This window comes from Coregonus clupeaformis, chromosome 28 (genome assembly GCF_020615455.1).
Source record: "Coregonus clupeaformis isolate EN_2021a chromosome 28, ASM2061545v1, whole genome shotgun sequence".
Lineage (NCBI taxonomy): Eukaryota > Metazoa > Chordata > Actinopteri > Salmoniformes > Salmonidae > Coregonus > Coregonus clupeaformis.
This window is the reverse complement of record NC_059219.1, coordinates 35,857,049-35,866,403: the sequence shown is the minus strand read 5'-3', so window position 1 is coordinate 35,866,403 and position 9,355 is coordinate 35,857,049.

The window sequence follows — 9,355 nt, the reverse complement described above, 5'->3', positions numbered from 1 at the left end:
AGCCAAATACATTTAAACTCAGTTTTTCACAATTCCTGACATTTAATCCTAGTAAAAATTCCTTGTTTTAGGTCAGTTAGGATCACCACTTTATTTTAAGAATCTGAAATGTAAGAATAATAGTAGAGAGAATTATTTATTTAAGCTTTTATTTCTTTCATCACATTCCCAGTGGGTAAGAAGTTTACATACACTCAATTAGTATTTGGTAGCATTGCCTTTAAATTGTTTAACTTGGGTAAAACTTTTCGGGTAGCCTTCCACAAGCGTCCCACAATAAGTTGGGTGAATTTTGGCCCATTCCTCCTGACAGAGCTGGTGTAACTGAATCAGGTTTGTAGGCCTCCTTGCTCGCACACGCTTTTTCAGTTCTGCCCACATATTTTCTATAGGATTGAGGTCAGGGCTTTGTGATGGCCACTCCAATACCTTGACTTTGTTGTCCTTAAGCCATTTTGCTACAACTTTGGAAGTATGCTTGGGGTCATTGTCCATTTGGAATACCCATTTGCGTCCAAGCTTTAACTTCCTGACTGATGTCTTGAGATGTTGGTTCAATATATCCACATACATTTCCTTCCTCATTATGCCATCTATTTTGTGAAGTGCACCAGTCCCTCCTGCAGCAAAGCACCCCCACAGCATGATGCTGCCACCCCCGTGCTTCACGGTTGGTATGGTGTTCTTCGGCTTGCAAGCATTCCCCTTTTTCCTCCAAACATAACAATGGTCATTATGGCCAAACAGTTCTATTTTTGTTTCATCAGACCAGAGGACATTTCTCCAAAAAGTACGATCTTTGTCCCCATGTGCAGTTGCAAACCGTAGTCTGGCTTTTTTATGGTGGTTTTGGAGCAGTGGCTTCTTCCTTGCTGAGCGGCCTTTCAGGTAATGTCGATATAGGACTTGTTTTACTGTGGATATACAGTGAGGGAAAAAAGTATTTGATCCCCTGCTGATTTTGTACGTTTGCCCACTGACAAAGAAATTATCAGTGTATCATTTTAATGGTAGGTTTATTTGAACAGTGAGAGACAGAATAACAACAACAAAATAATCCAGAAAAACGCATGTCAAAAATGTTATAAATTGATTTGCATTTTAATGAGGGAAATAAGTATTTGACCCCCTCTCAATCAGAAAGATTTCTGGCTCCCAGGTGTCTTTTATACAGGTAACGAGCTGAGATTAGAAGCACACTCTTAAAGGGAGTGCTCCTAATCTCAGTTTGTTACCTGTATAAAAGACACCTATCCACAGAAGCAATCAATCAATCAGATTCCAAACTCTCCACCATGGCCAAGACCAAAGAGCTCTCCAAGGATGTCAGGGACAAGTTTGTAGACCTACACAAGCTGGAATGGGCTACAAGACCATCTCCAAGCAGCTTGGTGAGAAGGTGACAACAGTTGGTGCGATTATTCGCAAAAATGGAAGAAACACAAAATAACTGTCAATCTCCCTCGGCCTGGGGCTCCATGCAAGATCTCACCTCGTGGAGTTGCAATGATCATGAGAACGGTGAGGAATCAGCCCAGAACTACACGGGAGGATCTTGTCAATGATCTCAAGGCAGCTGGGACCATAGTCACCAAGAAAACAATTGGTAACACACTACGCTGTGAAGGACTGAAATCCTGCAGCGCCCGCAAGGTCCCCCTGCTCAAGAAAGCACATATACAGGGCCGTCTGAAGTTTGCCAATGAACATCTGAATGATTCAGAGGAGAACTGGGTGAAAGTGTTGTGGTCAGATGAGACCAAAATGGAGCTCTTTGGTATCAACTCAACTCGCCGTGTTTGGAGGAGGAGGAATGCTGCCTATGACCCCAAGAACACCATCCCCACCGTCAAACATGGAGGTGGAAACATTATGCTTTGGGGGTGTTTTTCTGCTAAGGGGCCAGGACAACTTCACCGCATCAAAGGGACGATGGACAGGGCCATGTACCGTCAAATCTTGGGTGAGAACCTCCTCCCCTCAGCCAGGGCATTGAAAATGGGTCGTGGATGGGTATTCCAGCATGACAATGACCCAAAACACACAGCCAAGGCAACAAAGGAGTGGGTCAAGGAGAAGCACATTAAGGTCCTGGAGAGGCCTAGCCAGTCTCCAGACCTTAATCCCATAGAAAATCTGTGGAGGGAGCTGAAGGTTCGAGTTGCCAAACGTCAGCCTCGAAACCTTAATGACTTGGAGAAGATCTGCAAAGAGGAGTCGGACAAAATCCCTCCTGAGATGTGTGCAAACCTGGTGGCCAACTACAAGAAACATCTGACCTCTGTGATTGCCAACAAGGGTCATGGTTTGCAGAGGGGTCAAATACTTATTTCCCTCATTAAAATGCAAATCAATTTATAACATTTTTGACATGCATTTTTCTGGATTTTGTTGTTGTTATTCTGTCTCTCACTGTTCAAATAAACCTACCATTAAAATTATACACTGATCATTTCTTTGTCAGTGGGCAAACGTACAAAATCAGCAGGGGATCAAATACTTTTTTCCCACACTGTAGATAATTTTGTACCTGTTTCCTCCAGCATCTTCACAAGGTCCTTTGCTGTTGTTCTGGGATTGATTTGCACTTTTCGCACCAAAGTACGTTAATCTCTAGGAGACGGATCTCCTTCCTGAGCGGTATGACGGCTGTGGGGTCCCATGGTGTTTATACTTGCGTACTATTGTTTGTACAGATGAACGTGGTACCTTCTTGGCTGATTTCTTTAGATTTTCCCATGATGTCAAGCAAAGAGGTACTGAGTATGAAGGTAGGCCTTGAAATATATCCACAGGTACACCTCCAATTGACTCAAATAATGTCAATTAGCCTATCAGAAGCTTCTAAAGCCATGACATCATTTTCTGGAATTTTCCAAGCTGTTTAAAGGCACAGTCAACTTAGTGTATACCTCTGACCCACTGGAATTGTGATACAGTGAATTATAAGTGAAATAATCTGTCTGTAAACAATTGTTGGAAAAATTACTTGTGTCATGCACAAAGTAGATGTCCTAACCGACTTGCCAAAACTATAGTTTGTTAACAAGACATTTGTGGAGTGGTTGAAAAACAAGTTTTAATGACTCCAACCTAGGTGTATGTAAACTTCCGACTTCAAATGTAAGAGGTCCTACAATAACTTTTGTAGTGATTCCTATGTTGTTAACGTAAAGAATATTTGTTGGTCCGTGGTGTGTAATGGGGGGCAAACAGACACTGCACTTGATACATTTATGAAATTGCTTATTCCAGTTACTAATAAGTATGCACCCATTAAGAAAATGACTGTAAAAACGGTTAAATCTCCATGGATTGATGAGGAATTTAAAAATGGTATGGTTGAGAGGGATGAGGCAAAAGGAATGGCAAATAAGTCTGGCTGCACAATCGACTGGCAAAAGTATTGCAAATTGACTAAACTGAATAAAAAGAAGAAGAAACTACACTATGAAACAAAGATAAATTACATAAAGAATGATAGTAAAACGCTTTGGAGCGCCTTGAATGACATTTTGGGAAAGAAGGCAAACTCAGCTCCATCATTCATTGAATCAGATGGCTCATTCATCACAAAACCAACTGACATTGCCAACTACTTTATTGATTTTTTTTCATTGGCAAGATTAGCAAATTTAGGCATGACATGCCAGCAACAAACGCTGACAATACACATTCAAGTATATCTGACCAAATTATGAGACAAGCATTGTAATTTTGAATTCCGTAAACTGAGTGTAGAAGAGGTTAAAAAATATTGTTGTCCATCAACAATGACAAGCCACCGGGGTCTGACAACTTGGATGGAAAATTACTGAGGATAATAGCGGACAATATTGCCACTCCTATTTGCCATATTTTCAATTTAAGCCACTAGAAAGTGTGTGCCCCCAGACCTGGAGGGAAGCAAAGTAATTATGCTACCTAAGAATAGTAAAGCGCCCTATACTGGCTCAAATAGCCGACCAATCAGGCTGTTACCAACCCTTAATAAACTTTTGGAAGAAATTGTGTTTGACCAGATACAATGCTATTTTACAGTAAACAAATTGACAACAAACTTTCAGCATGCTTATAGGGAAGAACATTCAACAAGCACAGTACTTACTCAAATGACTGATGATTGGCTGAGAGAAAATGATAATAAAAAATATTGTGGGGGCTGTTTTGTTAGACTTCAGTGCGGCTTTTGACATTATCGATCATAGTCTGCTGCTGGAAAAACATACATGTTATGGCTTTACACCCCCTGCTATATTGTGTTTAAAGGGTTACCTGTCTAACAGAACACAAAGGGTGTTCTTTAATGGAAGCCTCTCCAACATAATCCAGGTAGAATCAGGAATTCCCCACGTCAGCTACTACAGCGACAGAAATGACTGCAACACTTAACAAAGAGCTGCAGTTAGTTTCAGAGTGGGTGGCAAGGAATAAATTAGTCCTAAATATTTCAAAAACTAAAAGCAAGGCAAAACTGCTCCAGCTCCTTCAAGTTGGATGGGTTCCGCTGGTGTACAGCAATCTTTAAGTCATACCACATATTCTCAATTGGATTGAGGTCTGGGCTTTGACTAGGCCATTCCAAGACATTTAAATGTTTCCCCTTAAACCACTCAAGTGTTGCTTTAGCAGTATGCGTAGGGTCATTGTCCTGCTGGAAGGTGAACCTCTGTCCCAGTCTCAAATCTCTGGAAGACTGAAACAGGTTTCCCTCAAGAATTTCCCTGTATTTAGTGCCATCCATCATTCCTTCAATTCTGACCAGTTTCCCAGTCCCTGCCGATGAAAAACATCCCCACAGCATGATGCTGCCACCACCATGCTTCACTGTGGGGATGGTGTTCTCGGGGTGATGAGAGGTGTTGGGTTTGCGCCAGACATTTTCCTTGATGGCCAAAAAGCTCAATTTTAGTCTCATCTGACCGGAGTTCCTTCTTCCATATGTTTGGTGAGTCTCCCACATGCCTTTTGGTGAACACCAAACCTGTTTGCTTATTTTTTTCTTTAAGCAATGGCTTTTTTCTGGCTACTCTTCCGTAAAGCCCAGCTCTGTTGAGTGTACGGCTTAAAGTGGTCCTATGGACAGATACTCCAATCTCCACTGTGGAGCTTTGCAGCTCCTTCAGGGTTATCTTTGGTCTCTTTGTTGCCTCTCTGATTAATGCCCTCCTTGCCTGGTCCGTGAGTGTTGGTGGGCGGCCCTCTCTTGTCAAGTTTGTTGTGGTGCCATATTCTTTCAATTTTTTTTATAATGGATTTAATGGTGCTCCGTGGGATGTTTAAAGTTTCAGATATTTTTTTATAACCCAACCATGACCTGTACTTCTCCACAACTTTGTACCTGACCTGTTTGGAGAGCTCCTTGGTCTTCATGGTGCCGCTTGCTTGGTGGTGCCCCTTGCTTAGTGGTGTTGCAGACTCTGGGGATTTTCAGAACAGGTGTATATATACTGGGATCATGTGGCACTTAGATTGCACACAGGTGGACTTTATTTAACTAATTATGTGACTTCTTAAGGTAATTGGTTGCACCATATCTTATTTAGGGGCTTCATAGCAAAGGGGGTGAATTCATATGCACGCACCTTTCCGTTATTTATTCTTTAGACATTTTTGAAACAAGTTATTTTTTTAATTTCACTTCACCAATTTGGACTATTTTGTGTATGTCCATTACATGAAATCCAAATAAAAATCTATTTAAATTACAGGTTGTAATGCAACAAAATAGGAAAAACGCCAAGGTGGATGAATACTTTTGCAAGGCACTGTAGTGTTCTCCTGGCATCCGCCAAACCCAGATTCGTCCGTCGGACTTCCAGATGGTGAAGTGTGATTCATCACTCCAGATAACACGTTTCCACTGCTCTAGAGTCCAATGGCAGCGAGCTTTACACCACTCCAGCCGATGCTTGGCATTGCGCATGGTGATCGTAGGTTTGTGTGCGGCTGCTCGGCCATGGAAATCCATTTCCCGACGAACAGTTATTGTGCTGACGTTGCTTCCAGAGGCAGTTTGGAATTCGGCAGTGAGTGTTGCAAATGAGGACTGACGATTTTTACGCGCCAAGCGCGTCAGCACTCGCCGGTCCCGTTCTGTGAGCTTGTATGGCCTACCACTTTGCGGCTGAGCCGTTGGTGCTCCTAGATGTTTCCACTTCACAATAACAGCATTTACAGTTGACCGGGGCAGCTCTAGCAGGGCAGAAATTTGACGAACTGACTTGTTGGAAAGGTGGCATCCTATTGCGGTGCCATGTTTAAAGTCACTGAGCTCTTCAGTAAGGCCATTCTACTGCCAATGTTTGTCTATGGAGATTGCATGGCTGTGTGCTTGATTTTAGCATGGGTGTGGCTGAAATAGCCGAATTCACCAGTTTGAAGGGTGTCCACATACTTTTGTATATATAGTGTATGTATTCTTAAAAGTATTTTGAACTTGTCTAATGACTTTGTATTTTACAGGTGTTTCTCAGCGGTTTCTCATTTGTCACAGTGTTTGTATCAGGAGTTACCAAAATTGCTATTGAGGAGCCACAGAGTTATGCAGGCTTCTTTGTACAAGTCCATTGCTACCACACCTGATTCCACTACTCAGCTGTTCATCAAGACCTCAGCTGTTCATCAAGACCTTGAATAGTAGAATCAGGTGTGGTAGAACTGGGCTTGAACAAAAAAGCCATCATAAACCTGTAGCTCTTTAAGAGCAATTGTGGCCATCCCTGAATAGTATTTACAAATTGTACTATATCTGATGAATGCATGTAAGGTTCTGTATTTATTTTCTTAGTCAACCTTGTGTTCTTCAACATAGCCCTGTTTCTTTGTGTTCTTGAACGTAGCCCTGTCTTTTATTTTTGTTCATTGATTTCACCTTTGTTAGTTACTCACCTGGTCTCATCAGCTCCTTATTTAGTTCAGTTCATTCTGTTTGTGCCTTGTAAGGTATTGTTCGTTTTGACTCTACTAAGCCTGTTCCTAGCTCGTTTGTGTGAACCAGTTATAGCCTTCAGTCCTAGTCTTTCATTCTCCTGCCTGTTTGCCTACCTGTGTATGACCGTTGCCTGCCTGTTACCACGATTCCTGCCTTCTGCAAAGGCGTAATAAACACCTGCCGCGTTCTGCGCGTGAATCTACACCTTTTTCACCCTGAGTATTCATTACAATGTACAGTACCAGTCAAATGTTTGGACACACCTACTCATTCAAGGGTTTTGCTTTATTTTTACTATTTTCTACATATAATAATAGTGAAGACATCAAAACTATGAGATAACACATATGGAATCATGTAGTAACCAAAAAAGTGTGAAACAAATCAAAATAGATTTTAGATTCTTCAACGTAGCCACCCTTTGCCTTGATGACAGCTTTGCACACTCTTGGGATTCTCTCAACCAGCTTCATGAGGTAGTCACCTGGAATGCATTTCAATTAACAGGTGTGCCTTGTTAATTTGTGGAATTTCTTTCCTCCTTAATGCGTTTGAGCCAATCAGTTGTGTTGTGACAAGGTAGGGGTGGTATACAAAAGATAGCCCTATTTGGTAAAAGACCAAGTCCATATTATGGCAAGAACAGCTCAAAGAGAAACGACAGTCCATCATTACTTTAAGACATGAAGGTCAGTCAATACGCAACATTTCAAGAACTTTGAAAGTTTCTTCAAGTGCAGTCGCAAAAATCATAAAGCGCTATGATGAAACTGTCTCTCATGAGGACAGCCACAGGAAAGGAAGACCCAGAGTTACCTCTGCTGCAGAGGATAAGTTCATTAGAGTTAACTGAACGTCAGATTGCAGCCCAAATAAATGCTTCACAGAGTTCAAGTAACAAATACTTCTCAACATCAACTGTTTAATATAACTGTTCAGAGGAGACTGAGTGAATCAGGCCTTCATGGTCGAATTGCTGCAAAGAAACCATTAAAGGACACCAATAAGAAAAAGAGACTTGCTTGGGCCAAGAAACACGAGCAATAGACATTAGACCGGTGGAAATCTGTCCTTTGGTCTGATGAGTCCAAATTTGAGATTTTTGGTTCCAACCGCCGTGTCTTAGTGAGATGCAGAGCAGGTGAACAGATGATCTCCGCATGTGTGGTTCCCACCGTGAAGCATGTAGGATGAGGTGTGATGGTGTGGTGGTGCTTTGTTGGTGACACTGTCTGTGATTTATTTAGAATTCAAGGCACACTTAACCAGCATGGCTACCACAGCATTCTGCAGCGATACGCCATCCCATCTGGTTTGCGGTGTTTTTCAACAGGACAATGACCCAACACACCTCCAGGCTGTGTAAGGGCTATTTGACCAAGAAGGAGAGTGATAGAGTGCTGCATCAGATGACCTGGCCTCCACAATCACCCGACCTCAACCCAATTGAGATGGTTTAGGATGAGTTGGACCGCAGAGTGAAGGAAAAGCAGTGCTAAGCATATGTGGGAACTCCTTCAAGACTGTTGGAAAAGCATTCCAGTTGAAGCTGGTTGAGAGAATGCCAAGAGTGTCCAAAGCTGTCATCAAGGCAAAGGGTGGCTGCTTTGAAGAATCTCAAATATAAAATATATTTTGATTTGTTTAACACTTTTTTTTCCACTATTATTCCACAATGTAGAAAATAGTAAAAATTTAATAAAAGTAGGTGTGTCCAAACTTTTGACTGGTACTGTACTTTTTATTGTAAATGTCATATTTTGTAATAACTCACTTTTGTTTTGTCACGACTGTCTGTGAGATGCGGTAAACGAAGTCAGGCGCAGGACACAGAACTCTCGGATACGTACTTTTAATACGAAAAGGATCCAAAAGGACACAGAAAATAACTCCACGCAGGGAGGAAATAATCCGCTCACAAAAGAGACAACCGTGAAGGGGAAAACAATCACACACAAAGTACAGATGAGAGACAGGGGTAATAATTAACATAATGACGAACAGGTGTAAACAATACAGACAAAACTAAACAAACACCGATAACATCGAACGGCATTAGCTAGTACTCCGGGGACGACGAACGCTGAAGCCTGCCCGAGCAAGGAGGAGGAGCAGCCTCGGCAGAATCCGTGACAGTACCCCCCCCTTGACGCGCGGCACCAGCCGTGCGCCGACCCCGGCCTCGGGGACGGCCAGGAGGACGCAGAGCAGGGCGAGTTGGGTGACTCCGGTGGAACTCTGTCAACAGGGAGGGATCTAGGATGTCCCTCCTAGGGACCCAGCACCGTTCCTCCGGACCGTACCCCTCCCACTCCACGAGATACTGCAGACCCCCCATTCGACGCCTCGAATCCACGATGGAACGGACTGAGTTGCCGGAGCCCCTTCGATGTCTAGTGGGGGCGGAGGGGCCTCTCGTAC